This window comes from Aulonocara stuartgranti, assembly GCF_965226115.1.
Source record: "Aulonocara stuartgranti genome assembly, chromosome: 17".
NCBI classification, from domain to species: Eukaryota; Metazoa; Chordata; class Actinopteri; order Cichliformes; family Cichlidae; genus Aulonocara; species Aulonocara stuartgranti.
This window is the reverse complement of record NC_138953.1, coordinates 1,235,075-1,259,330: the sequence shown is the minus strand read 5'-3', so window position 1 is coordinate 1,259,330 and position 24,256 is coordinate 1,235,075. Positions and strand designations below refer to the sequence as shown.

Sequence of the window (24,256 nt, the reverse complement as noted above, 5' to 3'; positions counted from 1 at the left end):
TTGCTCTACCACCTGAGCCACAGCCACCCCATCAATGATCATAGAGTGCAACAACATGGAGTGGATGTTTAACCTGTGCACTCGAGACAGGCTGCAACTCACCAAGATAATGAAAATGATGCCCTTGCACGGGACACGTCCATGCTGTGAGCTCACAGAGGTACTTTTTTTTAAAAATGTAATCGAAATGAAGAGTGCAGACCTGAGGTGATGAGGGATGAAAGAACTCTTCAGAGAGATACTTTATGTGCTTCACTCAATGACCTGCACCAAGATTCAGCCGTTGCTTTAAAGCAGATGTTGTGCTCTGTGATGCTGAGTTGGAATATAAGAGTAAAAATAGGGAACTCTAAAGGCTATAGCATTAGCTTCCACCAAGAATACCATTAATTTAGATAATTCCATAATCTTCCGTCTAGTTCATTACATGAAATTAAGTCTGTAAAACCCCCGAGGCTCGTACCAGGCAATAAAAACACAGAGTATAAGCCAGAGCTTTTACTCCATGTAAAAGCAGCAAATCCCAGTCTTATCACTATGTTGCAGCCTTTAAAATATTCTACTAAATTTAAGCTTACAGAGGCTTTCAAAGGCAGAACCTTAGGGAGCATCTTATCTTCCCTGAGGCAACGAAGCAAAAAAAAATGCTTCAGTGGGACTTTATATTTTAAAGTTATACTCAAAGCAACCAGTTCATAAAAAAAAGCAAACAAACAGAAAAAAGACGCACAAAAAGAGAGAGTGTGTTAGCAGCAGACTAACAGTCGTCACCCGCCTGTCTGTCAGGGTTCAGGTGAAAACATCACTCGAGGATCATCCAGCCTTTCTGCCACCTCCACTAATCAGCTGGTCACAAACGTGTGCCTGCTGTCCTGTTGCAGTAAGAGACGGTGACGCGCAGCAGGGGAGCTAACCTCAGCAGTTTCCTCTCAGCATCAAGGCCTCAGACAGACGTTGTGTCTGGGTCAAAGCGGTGAGCACCACTCCACTGCAAAATCCATAAAAGTGAGAAAATGTTTCACTTTGTCTTTGCAACAACACACTTTTTGCAAAGACCAATGATGTCATCTCATTTAGATGGAATCTAAGCCTACAACATAACCTTCGGCCTGTGTATAAAATAAACTGAGCTGTTTTGGCTCATTTTCAGACAGACAGACGTCTGCGTCGAATCATAATTACTACTGGTTCATCACTGTGACACATTTCACATTACACACAGTCACATTCAGTAATTACAGCAGAGCAATCAATCCGTAGTCCACAAGGTGATATGTAGTTAGCCATCACTCCCCGAACCTCGTCTTAGCTGACACTGGCGGACTCAGTGACCTCTATTTACCACTTCATTGAATGTCTTATTAATTAACTTTTGAAAATGTCAACTATTACGGGCTCATGTACTGTGGGGTCAATCTCTGCTGCCTTGAGCGACAGGTTTTTGTTTTTTAATTAAATATTGTCTATGAATAATTCAGACTGGCTGCATCCAAAGTGGGAGACTCATTTAAATGTGCTGCTGTGGCAATGACCCCAAACAGCAGAGCTTTTCTAGGGCATGAACACTGTAATATCTCCAAAGTGAGCTCTCAGCACAGCTCTTCAAAACCAAGTGTAACAGCACATCAAGCAGAAGACAGAGGATTAATAACAAAAATTATTAAGAAAAATTATTAGCAGGTGTCAGAAGCAGCAGTTTGTCATTTGGTGCCTTAATAGCGTCCAGATTAAGTTGTTCTTTCTAAACGGTTTTTAAAATATTGTGGAAAAATACTGACCTGGGCTGATCGGGGTGGCTGCTCACAGCAGTATCTAGTTGTTCTTTGGTGAGACAACATTTCACTGCTGCCACAAAACCCTGGAGGATATCTCCAGCACTGGGGCCCATAATATGGAAACCAATCACATGTTCCTGTTGAAGCACAGCAGTTCGGCATTGGTTGAGCTCTTCTGGATTGATTTTTCCTTCAGTGGAACAACGGAGCTTCAGGAGGTGCAGGGGCGTCAAACGGCTGCTGGCTATGTCCAGATGATGCAGAGAGCATCCCTCATGACTGAGGGCCCTCGTCTGTGTGGTAACCACTGGGTTTTTCAACAGGACAGCGCTACAGTACACAATGCCCGCAGGAACTTGGATTTTTATTGTGTGTGTGTGTGTGTGTGGGGGGGGGGGGGGGGGGGATCACAGGTTGGTTTTTTTTGGGAGGTGTGGTCCTAAACTTTGGATCAGTTGTAAAACAGCCTGTTTCAGTTTAAGTGTTGTTTTCAATAAACACTCCCATTTCTTCTGGTTGCATGTTGAAAGCTCTACTTGGAACCTTGTTAAGATCCAACCATGCAAAGCTGTGGTACACCTGCAATAAATATGCCTTTTTTAGGTGTGTGTGAGTGTTTGCTGTGTGTTGGCTTTTCCAGATGTCATACAGGCTTTCTCCTCAGACAGACCGAAGGCTGCGTACAGTGGAGTGAGAAGAACAGTGGGTACAGTAGCGTAATCACATTGTGACCAAAAGACTGATACCGACTGTTTCTCATGCAACATTTATCTCACTTCTAAAATCAGTTTGATAGACGTGTAGAAATCACACATTTATACAAACTGCATGTTCAGATTTTTTTTAATGTACCAAGACGTTCTCCCCTCCATAAAGTCACATGACCAGCAGCTTCCCACAATGCACAGAAAGGCCTGCAGTGGAGAGGCGTCCATGCTGCACTGATCCAGTGGCATAAATCTAATCCACGCTGGTCTGGTCCCTCTCATTTACCAGCATCCTGCCATTACCACATACACACATTTTACCGACCATCATTGTAACACTGGGCAAAACTAGACCCGTTTTTTGGATCAAAATGAAATGTAATGTAGAATAAATTCATCTGACATGAACTTCCCCAAATAGGAGTTGACAAAAAAATCTAATAATTTGTCCCTGGGAAGTAGCCAGACTTTTTCTTTCCCATACAGGAGGTTTAGTCTCATCCTGAGGAGGAGAAACTACCCTTCTGCCCCCCCAATTGAGATCTGATGTGTTTTCAGAGTGCTCCTTTCGTTCCGCTTTTTTGCCCTGTGTTAAAGTCACTACTAACGTGAAGTTTGCTGAGTGGTTTGAACACTTGTACTACTGATTCATGAAGGAAAACCTTACCCTGACACACCAGCATGTGAACAAACTAATTGCTTTCTTGTTTTATCCTTGTAGCTACTGGTGTCCTTGGCTGCACTGAGGGGAATCTTTGGTACCTTGCACAATGACATAAAGCCAGATACTATCATGTTTTTAATGTGCTGGAGCCCCTTAGAGTCAAACTCCCGAACTCCAGCTTCAGTCAGGCAGATACAGGTTGGTTCATCCCACATGGTACATACCCCACCCCCCCTCCCAGAGGTATATAATTTGCCCAGATACATGGTAACCCACTTCAGCCTAATGTCTTGAACCAAACACAACCTTTATGCAGAATTTGTGTGCTTGTGTCTGTTGAGGATGCACATAGTGGAGGTTCTGAGAAAATATACCCAGTACTGGTTCTGTGAACTCTCCTAGTATATTGCTCGTGTATATTTTGTTCTTTCAGACACCAGAAGAATACACACCTGCTAACAAATGAAAGCAGAAGAGAGAAGCAGCTTTATTAACGTGCCCAGCTCACAGAATGACCTGGTTCATGTAGATGTCTTCTGCTGCACCGTATAAATAATGACACAGTCAGTAGTAGTTATTGATCCAAGTCTAAGGAGTGAGGAGCTTATTAGCTCACTTGTCTCAGTTTCCAACCCAGATCTATCCAAAGGAAGGGGCTATCACATTCATGGACATGAGTGCGTTTGTGGACATCCTGACTGGGATGCTCCATCTTCACCAGTATCAGATGAATATCTCCACGTGAAGCTTTGCAGTACCCACTTAGCACAATGTCTCACGTGACCGAGATCACTGACAGCAGAGACTGCTGAGCAGTTGACTGGCTTCATGACTGATCCACCAATTTAACATTACACTTTGTTGTTTTGCAGGCCTTCATTACGGTAGGGGTCAGACTGACAAACATGTGAGCATCTCTGTAGCCTTTAAACCTCATCATAAAATGCATAACTGCTTTATATTGCAGGTTAATGCAAAATTAATGTTAAGTACAATTAATGTGAGTCCACCAAGAACAATGGCCTAAATTATGCTAAAGATAACTGAGCATCATAAACCTGCTTGTTGGTCAACATGAAGAAAGCCTTTGAACAGATAAAGAAGGTGTGTTTAACAAAGCGATCTACAGGAATACATCGAAAACATCATAAAACTTAGCTGAAGGTGTTAAAGTTGCCTGAAAACCACATCTGTGGTCAAACCAATGCAAATGTATTATTTGATGAAAAAAGATCCACTAAGCATCAGGCAGGTACTGTATATGTCACATGTAGCTGACGTGTGTCCTCTTCCTGATTTCTTTTTTTTTTGCATATTTGTTACACTTGCATGTTTCAGATCATCAAACATTTTTATACAAAATGCAGTATTTAAATGATGATTTCATGACGTAAGGGAAAAACGTTATCCAAACCTACCTGTCCTTATTTCAAAAAGTAATCACCCCTTAAACCTAATAACTGGTTATGCCAACTTTGACAGCAAGAACTGCAGTTAAGTGTTTGTGATCGCTGTGGAGGAATCTAGGTCCACTCTTCTCTGCAGGATTAATTCGGCCATAGTGGAGGGTTTTTGAGTGTGACTGGCCTGTTTAAGGTCAGACCAAAATATCTCATTCAGACAATCAGATTTAAGTCTGGACTTGGGCTAAGCCACTCCAAAACCTTCATTTTTCTTTAATTTTCTTCTCTTGTTCTTGAACCATTCAGAGGTGGACTTGCCAGCGTGTTACAGATCGTTGTGCTGATACATAATCCAAGTGTGCCGGAGCTTGAGGGCACGAACTGATGAGCAGATATTTTCTATCAGAATTTTCCAGGAGAGAGCAGATTTCACAGTTTTAACAATTACAGCAAGTCATCGAGGTCCCAAACCCCCCAGACCATCACGCTGTCACATTCTGTTTGACAGCTGCTATAATGCATAAAATGCTGTGTTAGCTGCAAACAAGTGGAATCTTCCACCAAGTTAAACTTTTTGTCATTACTTCACAGGATATTTTCACAAAAGTCTTTTTTTTTTAGCAAATGTGAGACAAGCCTTTGTTTTTGGTCAGCAGATGTTATTTTGTCCCAGTAAATTTCTTATAGTTGAATCATGAACACTGAATAGATGGACATGGGTGGACGGGTGGACGGATGTCCCAGACACTCTCCTTTGTTTGAAGGTAATATCAACAAGGTCTGCGTCAGGTGTTGAGGAACCAGGGCACCCTGACGAGAAGTGGGCTACTGGAACAAGAAGGCATCGGTGGGCAAGAGAAGAAAACAGGGCGTTGTTGGAATGCTACTACGCAAGTAACCCCGGCGGAAGGGGTTACATGAATAGGATGAGGGACCTATGGATTCTTCGATACCCAACATCCACAATGACGGCGAAACAACTAGTAGCTCAGTGTTCCAACATTCGAAAGAAGGGACTGCTCTCACAGCTAGAGACTGACGAGGTACAACATAAATGCTACGGCAAGGGGGAGTCAGGACACCAGGTCAGGGGGGAGATATCATCACCCCCACCCGAGATTGGGTACATAGCCCCAAGTGCGATAGGAGAAGGATCGTTGAGTGCGAGAGGAACTGACCTGAAAAATAGGATCATGGCCAAGCTTGAAACCTGGACCCGGTTACCAAGATTACGTGAAGTACCCTCAGAAGGTCTGCTAGATGATGTTAATGCAGCACTACGGGCAATACCTACAACCACGATTACCGACACTAACAAGCTGATCTACAATACGGCAGCAGTGATCAGTGAGATGCTTGGCTACAAGTTGAACAGCGACAAGGGGCAGTACCCTCCATGGAGAAGGAGGCTAGAGGGCAAGATCAAAGTAGCACGGAGGGAGGTTAGCCAACTAACGGAGTTGCAGAAAGGTGCGACAAATAAGGTGCATAAGAAATACAGCAAGCTGTCCATACCTGAGGCCTTAGAAACTGCCAAGCAAAGACTCACAGCCTTGGCCAGCCGCTTGAGGAGGTACACCAGAGAGATAGAAGGCAGGAGAATAAACCAGCTGTTCTCCACAGAACCAGCAAAGGTGTACTCTCAGTGGCAAGGGAACAATAAGAGAACAGCACCACCAAGGCTGGAGACGGAGCAATACTGGAAGAGCATATGGGAGAAGGACGCAACCCATAACGGCAATGCTCAGTGGCTAGTGGATCTGAGGGCAGACCACAGCGACCTCCCTGAACAGGGTCCAGTAACTGTCACAGTGGCAGATATCCAAGAAAGGGTCTCCAGTATGAAGAGTTGGACAGCACCAAATCAAATCAAATCAAATCAAATCACTTTTATTGTCACATCACATGTGCAGGCACACTGGCACAGCACATGCGAGTGAAATTCTTGTGTGCGAGCCCCACAAGCAACAGAGATGTGCAAACACAACAACACAAACGAGCAAAATACAAGAATGGCCAACCTGAAACTAATAAATATATGTACAATATATAATAGTGTATGCATTTCTGGATGTGTATACTAAATATTTTCCTACGTGTGTGTGTGTGTGTGTATACACATTTTTACAAATTAAATAGTAAAAAAAAAAAAAAATAATAATAATAATAAAATATAAAATATACAGAGTGAGACATGTGCAAAACAGTGGCATTACTGTACAGTATGGAGTGCATAATGTTGAAGTTCCAGTAGTGAAGCTGAGGTGTCTATGACGTGTTCAGCAGTCTGATGGCCTGGTGGAAGAAGCTGTCTCTCAGTCTGCTGGTACGGGACCGGATGCTGCAGAACCTCCTTCCTGATGGAAGCAGTCTGAACAGTTTATGGCTGGGGTGACTGGAGTCCTTGATGATCCTCCCCGCTTTCCTCAGGCAGCGCTTCCTGTAGATGTCTTGGAGGGAGGGAAGCTCACCTCCAATTATCCGTTCAGAGCACCGCACTACTCGCTGGAGAGCTTTGCAGTTGTAGGCGGTGCTGTTGCCATACCAGGTGGTGATGCATCCAGTGAGGATGCTCTCAATGGCACAGTGATAGAAGGTCCTGAGGATGCGGGGCTCATGCCGAATCTTTTCAGTCTCCTGAGAAAGAAGAGGCGCTGCTGCGCCTTCTTCACTGTTTTGTTTGTGTGTACTGACCACGTAAGATCCTCAGCCAGGTGTACGCCAAGGAACCGGAAGCTGCTCACTCTCTCCACAGCAGCGCCGCTGATGGTGATGGGGGTGTGTACTTCTCTGCACCTCCGGAAGTCCACTATCAACTCCTTTGTCCTTGCGACGTTGAGGGTGAGATGGTTGTCTTGACACCAGTGGGTCAGGGCGCTGACCTCCTCCCTGTAAGCCGTCTGTTAGATTATAATATTATTTTATGCCATGTTATACCCCTAATTAAAGATTGTGAATTATTATGTAGTTTTAGTTTGCATTATTCTCCTGAATTAGAAGAAGCTGATAACTATTGCATTAGTTAAACTGATTTGCATTACATTAAACTGCTGACTTGTTGTGAATGAATGATATTGTTTTATGATGCATTATACTGCTGAGTTATAAGAAATCTAATTTGTCTGAGTAGAAGAGAACAGAGTGTGCTGGAGTTTTCTGCCCCATCTCAGCAGGAGCAGATAAACAGGGAGCCAAGGTCGTAGCTTAGGCGCTGTGTGAGAGAAAGCATGTGAATGTTTAGGCTTTGTATGATAAGGTGGAGGCACCAGAGGCTATAAAAGTTTGAGCAATGCTCCACCATTTTGAGATTTTGAGGCTGTCTGCATCAGTGTCCATCTCCCACGCGTGTGTTCATTAAAATCATCGTTTGACTCAACCCGACCGGACCAGTGTTGTTATTGTGGTTTTTCTCTTGTTTCCATCCCCAATATTTTGAACCTTAACATTTTGGGGGCTCGTCCTGTGGTATTGGGGTGGAATTTAAAAGTTTGGACGGTCCGAGGTTGTCGAACGGACAGGCACGAGCCAGTGGTCTGATTTGAGTGGACAAAAGCCGGCTTATCTAAAGGTAAGGCACTACCTGTTGAATTATTTCCAAAATGTGCCAGATTGGATATGACTAAATTAAAGTCTACTCACTGAAATTACTGGTAGAGTGTCTGTTTTGATTTTGATGAGAATCACCGTGTGTTATGCAGTTAAAGTTGCTTAAGAGTATTTAATGAAGTTGAAGTAAATATGAACGTAATAATGTTGGGTTTGAGTCCCTGGATATTGAGCTGAAGGCTCAGGTAGTTTGGTAGGGAAATTAGGACAGAAACTGTTCCCAGAAGTAACAGAGACTGTTTAATTGGTCGTAAAAAAGTTATCTTTCTTCGGTGAGACCCGTTATGGTAAAATTTCTCAAAATCGGTTAGGTGAAAATTATTATAGGACGGCAGCCCAGAAGTCTGCTAAGAAGCACATAGCCCGGGGGTTACGCCCCCTCCTGGCCGTGGACGCGCGGTCTTGACCTGTCGGCGAACAGGGTTAGTTCAGTTTGGCTTATCTGTGGGGTACAGGGCATCCTGAAATAAGCTAGGAGTTACCGAGTCTCCTCATCGTTTAAAACGGTGTCATGTGCTTGTTTGGACAAAGTTAAATTGAGTTAGGGATTTAGAAGTTAGGTCAGAAACTGTTCCCAGAAGTAACAGATACTGTTTGATTGATTACAAAAAAGTGAGACTTTCTTCGGTGAGACCCGTTATTTTAAATTTGTCGAAATTGTATAGGCGCTCTTTAGAAGTTAGGTCAGAAACTGTTCCCAGAAGTAACAGATACTGTTTGATTGACTACAAAAAAGTTGGACTTTCTTCGGTGAGACCCGTTATTTTAAATTTGTCGAAATTTGTTAGGTGCTGAATCTGTCAGGCCTGTCAGTAATTGTAAATATAAGACGTCTTTGTAATATAAAATAGAAGAGTTTTGTCTGAGCTTTGTGTGACCCTGTGTGTGACGACAGCGCACTGCAGCGCTGCGAGCTATTTTTAGACGGTGTGTGAACATGCAAATGAGCGGTGACACGCACAGAGGACTTTGCTTCCTGTTTAGCGTGTTTTTGAGTTTTATAATTTTGATTTGCAAACAATGATACATGCCTGTAATTAAAACGCTGATTTTGCTGATTATGATACTACAAATAAGGTTTTGAATGACTAGGGTGTGAATGAGGTTGGGTTTTAAAGCTGAAACTCAGAGAGGAGTGTGTTGGGAGACTGGCATGTAGTCTGCAGTGCAAAGGTGGGCGTCTTGCCTGCTAGTCTATTTAACAGTGATGAAAATGATATTAAATAAATCTCTCAGTGTGTTGATACAGGTGGCTATGGGGCTGGACCAACTGCCCCCACAAGCACGGCGGCCGAAGCAAAATTATAGTAATGGAAACCAAACTCAGCAAGAATCAGCAGCTGTGGAAAAGACAGCAGCTAGCAGAGAATTAAAGGAGAAGTTAAGAGAAGTTTTTACACATAAAATTGCGGCCAACAGACTTGTGGAGGTTGGGAAGGCGCCTGGAGCATCACAACAAAAAGGTGAAATAAAAACACACACAAGCAGAGAAATGTGAGAGAGAGGCACGTGCTAGAGAAATGCCTAGTTTGAGAAAAAACGTTAAATTAGCCCATGTACAAACGCACATACACGCAATGAAGAAACAGCTTACACCCATGAACATGTGAAGATTTTCCAGCAAGTTTAAAGCAGTGAAACTTAACATACATCCGCCGTTACACAATAAAGTTTATCCACTACTAACAAATAAACCCTCTGGGTTGCAGGACAACAACTTAACTTCAAAAAAAAAAAAAAAATCACAACCAGTGATAACACGACAAATTTAGTGGTTAATAAAAGTCAAATTGTGACATGTTTTCTTCTGATTGATTAATACAAGTGATTACTGAATGAAAGAAAATTCCATTTTTGTGCTTTAAACATGATCTTAAGAATTTTAACATGTACCTGTGTTGTCCTGTCAGCTTGGTGGGTTATGAGAGGATTATATGGTGAGAAAAAACAAAAAAAGGGGGAGAGAAGGCTGACACAGGGCCTGGTCCCGTTGTTTTTCCCCTCTCTGAGTAACACAGCCAATACAACATGATTTTCCTGTTCGTTTGTTTTTGTTTTTGTTTTGTTTTGTTTTTTTTCTCTTTATGCTTGATTACAGGCTGCTTTGTCGGCCCGGAAAAGCCGAGGCTGACCCTGGACTCCTGCTCTCCCCTCTACCATCGTTGCTCTCTCCTTTACCATCTTCGATGTGACTCTGACCAAATGCTAAAGCAGCTGGACCCACAACAACTTGAAACTGTCAACAGTGCTGCAGGAAAACGATCTCAGGCAGCAGAGACGGAGAGAGTTAAATCCAAGGCCCGTTTCACTACACGGGGAGATTTCCGTCAGCGTCTTTTCTTTCTGAGAAGACTGAGAAAGGCCCGCCTCCCACCACCGATTCTGACCACCTTATATAAAGGAACTATTGAGAGCATCCTGAGCAGCTATATCACTGTCTGGTTCGGGAACAGCACCATGCCGGACAGACAAGCACTACAGAGGGTTGTGCGGTCAGCTGAGCGCACCATCCGCTCCGAGCACCCTGACCTGCACTCAATCTACAGCAGGCGGTGCTGGACCAAGACCAGGAAGATCGTGAAGGACCTCAGCCATCCCAACAACAGACTGTTCTCTCTGTTGCTGTGTACGTGACAAATAAACATCTGGATTTGGAAAACGAGGCACTCGCAAAGTCACCAGCATTGTGCCTGATCGGACACACCCCTCTCACACACTCTTTACATTCTTGCCATATGGAAAAAGACAGCTTCAGCTGACAGAGCTGTGACGAGACGCCCATTAAGCCCAGATGAAAAGTGAGGCCGAGCAAAACCATGCTGACCTTAACCACTCTGCATTAAAACTGTGCAGGACAGTGACGGACCAACAATGACCATCGGGCAGCAAAAAGGGCGTGCCAGGGACAGGAGGAGTAACTGAGGTCACCTCAGAATGGACAAAACACCAGGAGAAAATAAGCTGAAGGCACAGGTGTCGGGGCTCGGCCAGGAGCTGACCTCTGAGAAGAGCCGAACAGCAGAGCCGCAAAAGGCCGTGGAGCAAAGCAAGGAAAACATCAATGGACTTTAATCTGATTTCTACGGAAAAGACTCTGAGGTTTCTGCCCTCAATAAGACCTCGAGGCATCAGAGCAGAAACTGAGCATGGCCCAGGAGGAGCTAGCTGAAAATCGAACCCATCAGGCTTGGAGTCCAAGACACCGGACTTGAAATCAGGCCGGAGCATCCTGGAGCTAGATGAGCAGTGTGATTTGTCCGGTCTGCTATGGAGCAAACGTTAGGGGGATGGCTTCCTGTCGCCTCTGCCGTCCTCCGATCGCTCAGCGTCCTGGGCTGCCCAGCTCCGGACTGAACGCTCGGGCCGAGACACCCAAACAACCATGGACTCCATTCCCCTGGAATGGGACCACGACTACGACCTGAGCCGTGGGCTTGAAAGTGCAAGCAGGGATCCCAGAGAGCCTTGAGGCCTGTGTTAAACTAACAGAACAAAGATTGAGGTCTTCCACTGGGGAGGTGGAAGCTGCAGACTCTCCTATACACCTTCTGGATGTCAGCCGTTCCACCTGCAAACAAACGGACAGCAGTCGCACTTCTGCAAGCAACAAACGGACATCCAGACAATTGAGCTGCGTATCAAAACCCTGAAGGAAGACCGAAGCAAAAGGGTCAAGTTAAGGAGGAGCGAAATAAGGAGAAGATGCTGGACACTGGAGAAAAGGACTGCCTCAATTGGGGCCAGAACCAGTATGGACAGAACTCTGAGCAGCAGCACCAATGGATGCAAACAGACTGAAAAGGAGGAGGGCAGGACCCAGGGCACGCTTCAGGCCGTGGTTTACCCAGAACACTACAACAGGAAAGTGATGAACACAAACACCCACACAAACACACACATCTACATGCACCGACTCAGAGTGAAAAGAAACATACATATGAACATATGCACTCGTTGATTGAGGGAGAAATGACACACACACACACACAAATTAAAATGTTGATTCAATGAACTGAGAAGTGATCCACACACACACACACGCTGATGCAATGAAGAATGCTTTACTAACAAATGCTGCACACAAACATCCAAATACGGAGTTGGTTACAACAGCAAGAACTGATTGATTATTTATTGCTTAAATGTATTTCATGCCACGCAGAGGGCATTTGTGTAGATTTAGAGGACATGGTCTGAAGCACTTTGATAATGAAAACAATGTCTGTGCGTGATGTCTGTTTATGGCTCAAAGCCTCCACTGAATTGTTTACTGTGCTTCACACAGTCTAACAAGGAGCAGTGGTACAGAGCGAAAATGATGAATGAATGGTGTGAGTTTTATTTCGAAGAGATTATGAAAAGGTTGTGTTGATTCAACTTAGTTGTTTACGTTTTTGCCAAAGTAAAGAGTTGGTGTGTAACTAGTGTCCACTATTGAGTCAAGTAAATCCAACATGTTTTGTTGGTGCAAAAAGGAGTTTTGGTTGATCTTTGGGTTTTGTTTGATACTAGGTTGATTCTATCAGTGAGGTTTGGATTGTTTTCTTTCTCTGAGAGAGAAAAGGATGGTTTTATGCTTGGGCATGTTTGTAATGGGCCCCAGTATCTGTTATTATATGAGTGTTTAATTGGTTACGTTTGTTTTTGCTTTCGTTACAGTGCACTGAGATAAGAACATCTGAGAGGTGTGATCCACCGGTGGTGATATTTTGGTATTTTGTGAGCTCCTGATTTAACAAATCGGCTCCTTAATCCAGGCCTGAGAGAGTGAATTTTAAAGTGTTATAAAATATTCTTACTGAAAACAGTCGCGAAGTATTTTTCTCCATGATTATAATGAGCTTGGGAGAAAATTCACTTATATGGGACACTGATCCTGAAGCCTAAAAGGATTGCAGCGAGTCAATCCAGTCCAAAGAAGGAAAAACAAACAAGGAGCTGTTTCCTTTAAAATGATGACGTCATCTTGCTGGTGATGGAGCCTCGAATAGGTTGCGCGTGAGACTCCATTATCAGCAATATCTGGTATGAATGTGTGTGAATGTATGCATGTGACTGGACTGTGACGGACTGACGACTAAAAGTTTTAACTGACTTGGTACTGAGACAAAAACGGTCGCACTTATTAAATGTCCACAGACAATTCACCCAGCCTGTAAAAGAAGGGTGGATGTTTTGTTTTGCTTTGTTTTGTCTGCAAGAACAGAAGAATGACAGAGACTAAAGAGCTGTAGCTTCACAGCAGTGTGAACTGCAGACTGAACCCTTTGGTTGCTAATTTTGAGCTACTGATGTTTGCATTAAGGAAATTGTGTTTTAGTAGCTGTGTTTTAATTAAGGTATCACATTATATTGTTGGGAATATTAAATGCTAAAGTGAAGAAAAGGTTTGATCCCACTCATGACTGAGCATGTTATTATTAACCATAGTGGGTCAATGTAGAGAGTGAATTAATTTTAGAGAAATAAAGAAAAAACAAACAAAAAACCCTCCACCGAGGCCTATGAATAAGAGGGGAATGATAGACAGCCACACTCAAAATGGAGATATGTAATGATAAACACTGGTCCCCGTCTTTTGGGCGCTTTCTTGAAGTAGTCAACATTTTAAAAGTAAGATAAAATAAAAGGGGCATGTGCTGAGGGGTGGTGCTGCACAAGAACAAGAGTAAAATAAAGAAAATATTGTTTTTAGTTTTGAGAAGTGCAAATTAAAATGTACCATTACACTCAGAGGATCAATATGAAGCTTGATATTTGTTAATTTTGAATGAAGTACATGACTGGTGACTGCTCTGTCCTGAGCTTTTGTTTTTACAGCACCCGCTTGATCACACCAACAGTTTCTCGCCACCGAAGAGGGGTACTTGCAAAAAAAAATAAAGAACGGGGAGGAATATCATCAAAACTGGAAAAAGGTAATCCCCAAAGGGGGTGATAACGCCATAACTTTCACTATGGTCAAATTCTCAAAATTTGACCCTCAAAAATTCTTCAAACATTTAGACACAAAGTGGACCACATAAGCATGAAGTATTTGATTCAATAAGATGGTGAAAAAACAAGCAGCAAAAGGTTGATCATGTTAATGGTGTTTATTCAAGGGTGCAGAGGAGATTATTATTATTATTAAAGACAACAAATGAAATAACGAAAAGTAGAAGTGGAAAGAATTTGCGTTAACGGTAATAAAATCAAAACAAAAAGGAATACTAACTAAAACTGTACTGAATGTTCACAAAACTAACTAAAATTAACTGGATTTATAGCAGAATGTGTTTGGTTGCATTGATGTGTGCGTGCCCTGCTATAGTGAAATTAAGGTAGTACGTTAGTCGAGTCGTCTGTGTTGCTGCTCCGTCCACGCGCAGAATCAGGTCAGGAAAAGTCGGGAGACAGCGCCAGAATAGAATTGAGGATGATTTTAATATGACTGTTTTGTAGACATAACAAGAGTCTTGTAGTGGAGAGGGACGTAATGTCCTCCTGAGACCCAGAGAATAAGAAAAAACAGGGAGAAAATATTTTCGTTTTTTCTTTTTTCTTTTTTTTCTTTTTTCTTTTAAATAAATCAAGTGTTATTAAAATAACAATCTCATAAGATGAAGATCAGGGACCAACCCAGAAGTCACTGACACTTCACTAGCTGTAAACTATTGGTTCAGGAATAAGTGATGGCACTGAACTTTCTATTTCACAAAAGTCAATTTATTTAGGATATCTGAGGAAGTACGGATTTTATTTGGAGACACAAAGGAACATTTGGCACTTCCCTCATCTCACATCTGTTTCATTGTTGTACCCAATCATTCTACAACTGAAATGCCTTGGACTGCTAACCATTTCAGGCAAGTGGAGTGAACCATATTTTGCTAGACTCTCATCAGATTGGGGCTTCCTTTTATTGATCTTTGGAGAGAAGTCTTCATTACTGGTATTATTCAGGTCTTGTTCACATGTTTGTCCCAGGTTTCTCAGCTAAGAGGAGCTTAAACCCCAGATACTGTGAGTTCTTTTCACACATTGAGATCACTGATAACTCTCAGCAACGACGTGATCTCGTAGAAACAATTAGGTGTTATGGATTCAACTATAATTGCGACTCTTATTTTTTACTTTACTGGAAAAGATTTCTGCATTTTACCCATATTTTAGTTTTAACTCAAAATCAAAATTCCAGATTCTACTACATGTTGGTTTTGCACCAGATAGGATGACAGATTTTAGGTGGCCCTGTGTCTTTCTCTATTACATCTGCCACTGCATCTTGATAATCTTCTCTGTGGCTTTTAGTGGGTCCTGACCCTCTCATATTTTGAAAAATCTATGTTTGAATCTCCCTTAATAATTGTGTTAAGAATTCTCTCCGCCTTGGTCAAAAGTTGGGTATTAGGAAAAAGTGAAATAAATATAAATATAAAGTCCCAATGTGTAGAGCACACATTAATAAATTAGCCATGTTCCCTGTGAAAGTAAATGAGCCTAATTCTTAAAGACCCCTGAAATTATTTACTAGATGTTTATTTTTTGAATAAAATAAGAATCTGAGTTTAACAAAACATTTTAATTGTAAATATCAAGCTTACCTTTCTCTCTTTCATAAAATGTGCTTGTGGGCACGCCAGCCATTTTGAAAAGGTGGGAAAAACAATTGGCAAGGCCACACCCCCACACATGTGACATAATTTTAAAGGTACTGTTGTCCTCTCTAAGAAACATCAGGACTTAGAGGAGTGGCAAGTAGAATATGAGAGCTACAAGCAAAAAACTAAATGTGTACTACAGTGCGCAAAAATGAATTACTGGGTCATCAGGGGGTCTTGAGGGACATTTATAAAAAAAAAAAAATCCCACAAACCTTAAAAGTGCACTTGAAAAGCTCACACAAGAAGGTTAACCTAGCTTACCTAGAAGACCTCATCAGGGGGAGCACACTCCCCCTCTTTGAAGAGCTCACCCACTTAACTCGCATTCCAAGAAAATAGCTAACCCCAGATAAGGCAGCGTGATGTATCCCGAGACAACAGGACTGGGACATCTAAATAAAGGTGTGAAACAATCGCATGGAAAAGGTTATGAATTGACTTCAACCAAAATTAGGAACACTCGGTGCGGCAAGAATTAATAGCTATTAGTCTCAACACCCAAGGATAACCAGAAGAGCATGACTGATATGATGGAACTGAGAGTTTGTTACACTTAACTTTTGCAAAACACAAATAAAACTAAATTGAAACTAAGGATTTTCAGAAAATAAAAACTAGACTAAACTAGCAAAGAATTGGTAAAAACTAATTACAACTGGCAAAAAATTGAAAATCTGGAGTCGAAACTAAATAAAAAATAAAACCTAATGAAAATGGCGAAACGTTTAAAACTCTGGTGCAGAGATTGGCAAATCTGACCAGGAACGTTATAAAATGGATTGTCAGAACAGTCAGCGTTAAAGCCACTTTTGACAGTCCATACTAGGATGGCATTGGACATCTTGGGGGTGGAAAGGGCTTGGTGTGACCAAGGTGTGGTTTGGCTTGTCGTATGTATATTTGAGATCATATGGCTCTGGATGGACCAGTGACCAGGGCATGGAAGGAGGACAGACTCATTAAAGGAGGAGAAGGAACTTGCTGGGATTGGAGATCCTCTGGGTGAGTGGTTGATTAAAAGCATGCATAAAATAGAAGTTATCTGTTGTTATTGATTGGTAATAGATTGATAATTGGCCACATTTACAGCTGTATTGACTTGTTGTGGACGTAGTCGACTTCAGGTTTAAACACTCTCATTAACAGGTTGAAAATAGTGACATTAAAGGAAGAATATGCAGCACCACCCTGTCAGACGCCAGTGATGGTGGAGCTCACTGATGAATCAGGTGAGCTGGATTCATGGCTGATTCAAAACTAAGATCCCCCTGCTGTGGTCAGTAAGGGGAGAAAAGGGGGAAATAAAATCAAGAATAAAAGAGGCATTTATAAACGTTTAGGTGTCAAGTGAAACGGGACAAAAGGGGGTGTTTTACTGTTATTTTAATGTCAGCATTATTATTGTATGAGAATCATGCAACAAGTATTGCATCGATGATCATTTATTGAAGCTTTTGACCTTATACTAACATCTGTGTTCCTGTGATTGTTATAACCTCTGATGAATCTTCTATTTACAGGTGTTAGGATAATGATATAATTTTTCATTGCAGGTGTAACCATGATCATTTTCATACATATTGCAACTTGTTGCTCATTGTAGAGTTGTGCTCAAGTTAATAAGGGTTAAAAGCTACAGTCAGCGCGAATGTCTGACTGATCTATTGAGGGGAAAGGCTTCGAGCATAGAAGGCCACACGCGCTTACACAACATTGATATCATGTTATTCTTTGTGATCTTTTTTAAATTATGTCTTTAAGGTTAGTTTAAATAGTGGCAGTTAATTAAACGAGATTTATTAAAATATTAAATACCTGAGTCAGAACGTTACACGCGGATCACCTTAAGAGTCTGGGAAACTGTGTAGCTGCCTAACTTTTTTTTTTTTTTTTGAATGTTCTAGCTCCGTTGATTTGACACATTGGAATGTGTCAAAAAAGGGGGGGAAGGTTGAGCTTTAACATCAAACAAGGATTATTTGAACAATTTATAACTTCATTTGTGTCTTTAATAATTTAGGAATGGTAAAGCTTAAGCTAATAGCGGTCCGAGAAGACGGACCTTTTAGAGAATCAGTGAAAAAGCATAAACTATCACTTTCATGTTTAATCATTACTCATTGAAATGAACTGAATAGCGCTTAGAAGATTTGTTAATTTCTTTGTCTTTTGTTAAAAAGAGGGGTTTCAATAATGTTCAGACACACCTTGCAAATGTGCTTATAACGAGTTGGCACTCGGCCTTTTGAAGGTCAGAAGCTTCGTTCGGCGTGACTGTCCGGACTGATAAAGTGTAGGAAACGCCTTGAGTGCAGAGGGCTAAATGCAAACACGCTTACACACACATAAGATATGATTAGAATAAGTCCCTGGGACATTCTGAATGTTTTAGACCAATTTTGAATCACTAGAAGGTCAGTAGATAACAACATTAGATTATTAGGGTTAGGAAGAGAGGTGTTTTGGTTTTCTGTCTCTTACAGAGAAAGGAACAGACACCAGACGAGGTCACAGAGATACGAGGGTCCTTCGCAGCAGAGACAGATACAGTGACTGCCGAGACACCAACTGGGTCCAAGGGTCATGGCGTTTGGGCTCCAGCTAGTCACTTAAAAAGGATGAATCCCATAAATACAGAAATTTCCATGAAGGGGTTGACGGAAATCCGGAAACACCAGACCAACGAGGTTCGAGAGGCTCTTGGGCAAAAGGGGGACGCCTTCCTGTTCTTTTCTGGAGGATACACGGGAGACACAGGACCCGTGGATACACAGATCGTTGTTTGAAATAGGGGCAGAATAATCCCCTGATCTGTGTCACGACTGAAGGGTTGTCTAACCCCTGAGGTTGAAGTAAGAAGAACAGAGGATTACGCAACTGGACGACACTGGTAGCTGCAGCAATAAAATAAAGGTTAAGAGCTCTTCGGACAGAGGTTCTAGTCTACGTCTGAATGGTATAAGGGAACACCAAATAAAGCTGTGGGAGAACAGGGGAGTGTCATCTGGATCTGCTATCCTTGTAGAAATAGTTTGTCTTGCACCTGACTTGCGCAAACACAGAGGTCATCTTACATATGGTTTGCCCGTCAGGGGGACAAAGGACCTCAGGAGTGAGAAGAGATGAACCCGGCCACACTGGGCTACAGGGTGTTTGTGAGGTCATTATTCTAATGACCTCATCAGGGGGAATTGTTAGATTATAATATTATTTTATGCCATGTTATACCCCTAATTAAAGATTGTGAATTAATATGTAGTTTTAGTTTGCATTATTCTCCTGAATTAGAAGAAGCTGATAACTATTGCATTAGTTAAACTGATTTGCATTACATTAAACTGCTGACTTGTTGTGAATGAATGATATTGTTTTATGATGCATTATACTGCTGAGTTATAAGAAATCTAATTTGTCTGAGTAGAAGAGAATAGAGTGTGCTGGAGTTTTCTGCCCCATTTCAGCAGGAGCAGATAAACAGGGAGCCAAGGTCGTAGCTTAGGCGCTGTGTGAGAGAAAGCATGTGAATGTTTAGGCTTTTTATGATAAGGTGGAGGCACCAGAGGCTATAAAAGTTTGAGCAATGCTCCACCATTTTGAGATTTTGAGGCTGTCTGCATCAGTGTCCATCTCCCACGTGTGTGATCATTAAATCATCGTTTGACTCAACCCGACCGGACCAGTGTTGTTATTGTGGTTTTTCTCTTGTCTCCATCCCCAATATTTTGAACCTTAACACGTCTCATCACCGTTGGTGATAAGACCCACCACTGTAGTGTCGTCCGCAAACTTCACAATGATGTTGGAGCTGTTAGTGGCTGTGCAGTCGTAGGTGTAGAGTGAGTACAGGAGAGGGCTCAGTACACACCCCTGTGGAGCACCAGTGTTCAGTGTGATGGGGGATGAGGTGATGCTGCCCAGTCTGACCACCTGGCGTCTGTCAGACAGGAAGCTAAGGATCCAGCTGCAGAGGGAGCTGCTCAGTCCTAGATCCTGCAGTTTCCTGTCCAGCTTCGAGGGAACGATGGTATTGAATGCTGAGCTGTAATCTACAAACAGCATCCTCACATACGTGTCTCTCTTCTCCAGGTGTGACAGGGCAGTGTGTAGTGTCAGGGCTATGGCATCATCAGTGGACCTGTTGTGGCGGTATGCAAACTGTAGAAGGTCCAGTGAGTCGGGTAGTGCAGAGCAGATGAAGTCCCTGACCAGCTTCTCGAAGCATTTGCTTACGATGGGGGTCAGGGCTACAGGTCGCCAGTCGTTCAATGAGGAGATGGTGGAGGATTTGGGTACAGGGACGATGGTGGCCATTTTGAAGCAGGCTGGGACTACAGACAGAGAGAGGGAACCAGGCCCCGACATGGTTCACGCCTACTGGCTAAAGAAGCTGACTGCACTCCACGAGCGTCTGGCAGCATAAATGAACCAGCTGCTAGTTAACGAGAGACACCCGGAATGGCTAACCGAAGGTCGGACAGTCCTGATCCTCAAGGACCCCCAGAAGGGACCGGTCCCATCCAACTACCGACCAATAACCTGCCTCAGCACCACATGGAAGCTCCTGTCAGGCATCATATCGGCTAAGATGAACAGGCACATGGGTCAATACATGAGCGGGACACAGAAAGGGATGGGCAAGAATACCAGAGACGCAAAACACCAGCTACTGGTAGACAGAACAGTCAGCCGAGACTGCAAGACCAGACTGACCAACCTGTGCACGGCCTGGATTGATTAGAAGAAGGCCTATGACTCAATGCCCCACAGCTGGATCCTGGAATGCCTAGAATTGTACAAGATCAATGGGACCCTAAGAGCCTTCATCAGGAACTCAATGGGGATGTGGCGGACAACACTGGAGGCCAACCTCAAGCCCATAGCACAAGTCACCATCAAGTGCGGGATCTACCAAGGAGATGCTCTGTCCCCACTGCTGTTCTGCATAGGCCTGAACCCCCTCAGTGAGATCATTAACAAGACTGGCTACGGATACCGACTACGGAACGGAGCAGTTGTCAGCCACCTCCTGTACATGGATGACATCAAGCTGTATGCCAAGAGTGAACTGGGTACTGGATTAGGACTGAGAAGCTCATTTTTAGGGTTTGGTGTCAAACCAGTGACCTAAAGAATTATTTAAAGACGTTTTTAATCTATGAATCTTAAAATATTGTGCATGGGTGTGTATTACAAATATGTAAGCACATTTTAACAAATATCATCAAACTGAGTAACTGAGTCTGTATAGAAATAGCCTCTGTGACTAATATATTACTTTTATGTACATTTTATTATTCAAGTGTTGTTGTTTCCAGCCTTGTGGTGACAAAGGGGCAGAAGATAAATCTCAGAGATCTCGAGGTGATTAATGGGTGAGAACATTAAGTTTGGGGACCTTATCTAATCCTTGCTCTTTGCTTTAGTGGACATTTTTGTTTTTGGGGACTTTTAAAAGGTTATTTGATGAAAAGTTTCTCAAAAGTTCTGATAAAATGCTAACAATTTTATGTCTGTCTTTTTGTACGGGATCAAACCCAAACCAGTCGATAATAATGCTGAATCTGAACAGCAGCCATTAACAAAAAAGGATCCATTCATCCATTTAACCACCGATTGCCTGAGACACAGCGGTGGTGGAAATACCCAGGTTTCCCCCGGGTATTCCCACCACCTCGCAGTCCAGAGACACCTGTTAGGTTACCTGATGATTCTAAGCTGGCCGTGGATGTTAAAAAGATAAAGTTCTTCAAGTATGCACAGCATTGTATGGGGGTTTGTGGTCCAAAGTGCTCTGAGTGGTCAGCAACAAGAGAACAACACTATATAAATCCAAGCCAGTATCTGAAATCCACTGTACACTGACCAAATAGCCTGAAATAGCAGACGCCGTACTTTTTACTACCAAGTTTCTATCATCAGAGGAAAGCGTCACACCCCTTCTTAATGTCTTTAAAGCAAGAAAGTGTAAAAATTGGTGATTGGGCAAACTCAGTGTTTCTAACAGTAAAATCACATGTCCCTCTTCACTCTGAGGCTAAATACATTTATTCGATTTTACAGTAGTTTTCTGATTTGACAGTATCGCAGTATGTCCTTCTGACCCAATATAAATCACCTTAATGTGACTGCTGATTTTATTTTAGGTTATATGAAGAAAACTGGATTGAATTGATTCTGGCTCGGGACCAGCACTCGCAGCGCACAAGCTTCTGACGCTCTAAGGCTGGATTGTGTCTCCTCCAGTTTTGAACAAGGGACTTTTTCACATACAAAGAAAATGTGCTAATCACTACACCATGCAGTCACTGTTGTAGTGCAGTACAGTACTCGAGTACTTGATTGCTCAGTTACTTTCCACCATTATTTGTTCTTTGCAGATATTAAACCTTGGATGTATTTAGGCCATAATTTGGGTTGATTACATGTCTGCTGTGTAAAATTCTCTAAAAAAACAGATAAACATCCCTCAAACTGTTAGAAGGACTATTTTTAGGATCTTAAGCAATTTTATTATAATATAACCTATAATTGATATTCTGTTTCTCTGTATTGTTGTAGGGTCTTTACCTTAAAATATAAAGTGCCTTGATGTGACTGTTGTGATTTGCTGCTATTAATAAAACTGAACTCTAATAAGTTAAAAAGAAATTACCATACCCTAAAAGACATCCAAAGTCTGCTCTACCTAAGAGACAAGGAGAGGCGTTGAAAGTTTTGATGATGTGTTGTTATACAGAAAATTATCATATTGTTATCGTCATATACCTCAGTGAGAGAACAGTGATAAAGGAAGTCCACTCCTCCACCAGTCGGATAGTTCAGATCTTATTCAGCCATTCAGCCTGGGAGGAGGCCAGGCTGCAGCAGGACGGTGACCGCCAGTCTGAGACCCGACAGGAAGTCAGCACGCTCCAATCCCTCAACAGACCCGCCCACCACCAGGGTTCGACCCGGGGAGTGAGGCTGGACTGGCGACAGAAAGAAAGGTATTTTAAGGTGATGGTCAATAGATTTTAGATGTTTTTTTCTGTAGAGATGTTAGTTGACCTCTCTGTCTCTGTATGCCAAGATACTGAGGTCTGCTGTCAGGTGGCTTTTTCTCACATCCATATCTGCACCTTAAACTATTGGGAATTGGAAATTGTGAAAGCAGCTTAGATTATAACAGAAGTTTTATATTTTAATAGAAATGACTAATATTGACAACCAGTGAGGTAATTGGCTTCCCAGCAATAAATAGTCAGCACATTAATGCTACAGACAATCTTTCTGTGCTGCAGTTCATCTAGTGGCCACTGGAGGGTGCTCCAAACATATTACCAGTGCATGGATGTAAATGCAAAAATCTCTCAAAACTCACTTTTCAAATATATATATATTTTTCAACTTCACACACAATTCAATTCATTACTGTCAACAGATATTTGAAAGTATGAGAAATCTTATTAGGCACTGAGCATGTAATAATAACATTGTGACAAATGTCAGAAACCATCCCGGGTTTTGTCTGCTTGTTTGTTTTGTTGTTGTTGTTAAACAGCACATCATTTGTATTTACTGATGATTTCTCTGCAGTGATTCTATCAAAGATCGAATGTATTTTAACAGATACCGTGACAGTATGAGGTGCTGCAATCTCTCCATGAGCACTGAGGACAGTGACTCCACAGCTCTGCAGCGCCCTCTTCAGCTCTAAACTGCACCCAGGTGTGTCCCACTGAAATGAATCAAGAGTTGGATATTTGCATTTGGACTTACACATAGTTATACAAGAACTCAAGTGCTTGTATTTCATGTGAAGTTGGAATGTTTGCACGATTAACAAATCTAGTGCTTATCTATAATTGAATGACAAATGGGGTCAAATAATTCATTTTACCATTTAAAACCAAAACATATTCTGTTTCACAAACATTCCCTCTTGGTTAAACATCCAACCATATTTTGTAGAGTCTTGGCCTCTCCCAGCAGTGATGCCGCTTGTTCAAATTTCCTAATGCTGTCAATCCTGAAAAACAAAGCTCCCAATTTTAAAGGAAAGCCAAGGCAAGGAAAGGACAGGACTTAATATTTATCACCATAGCTCTGGTTCAAAAAACTGAACACTCGCCCCTGGTGCCTCTTGGAGTGGTGGCCATGAGGTCAAAGACAAGCACCTTTTTCCCCAACGCTGCAGCTTCCTGAATGATTAAGAGGAGAGGAAAACAGTCAGAGAGCAACTTGAAGGAGAGAAATTAAATATTTAAACGGCCTAAGCATTTGTCCTTCTCAACAGTCCCAGCTCTTGTCCCTTCATCTCATTTCCACTCGTGTCGAGAGCTGCTCACACATCATCCCATTACCATGAAGCCCATTAATATGATAATTATCTGAGCTGGGCTGTGGCAAAGAGTGCATTCATTGACCAGATTAGCAGTAATTATGAGGTGCAGTTGGTGAAGTGTCCTCTAACTAC

General features: G+C 42.3%; 1 pseudogene across 1 annotated transcript; it reads right to left on the bottom strand.

The window, feature by feature from the left end:
* Nucleotides 1-915: 915 nt before the first annotated feature.
* LOC309693062 (thioredoxin reductase 1, cytoplasmic-like) lies at nt 916-23,805 on the bottom strand (annotated as a pseudogene). Its single transcript has 8 exons — nt 23,711-23,805; nt 23,255-23,584; nt 22,644-22,764; nt 22,459-22,486; nt 2,628-2,775; nt 2,425-2,500; nt 1,779-2,082; nt 916-988 (listed from the first exon to the last, which is right to left on the bottom strand). The product of its transcript is annotated as a thioredoxin reductase 1, cytoplasmic-like (transcript).
* Nucleotides 23,806-24,256: the final 451 nt, after the last annotated feature.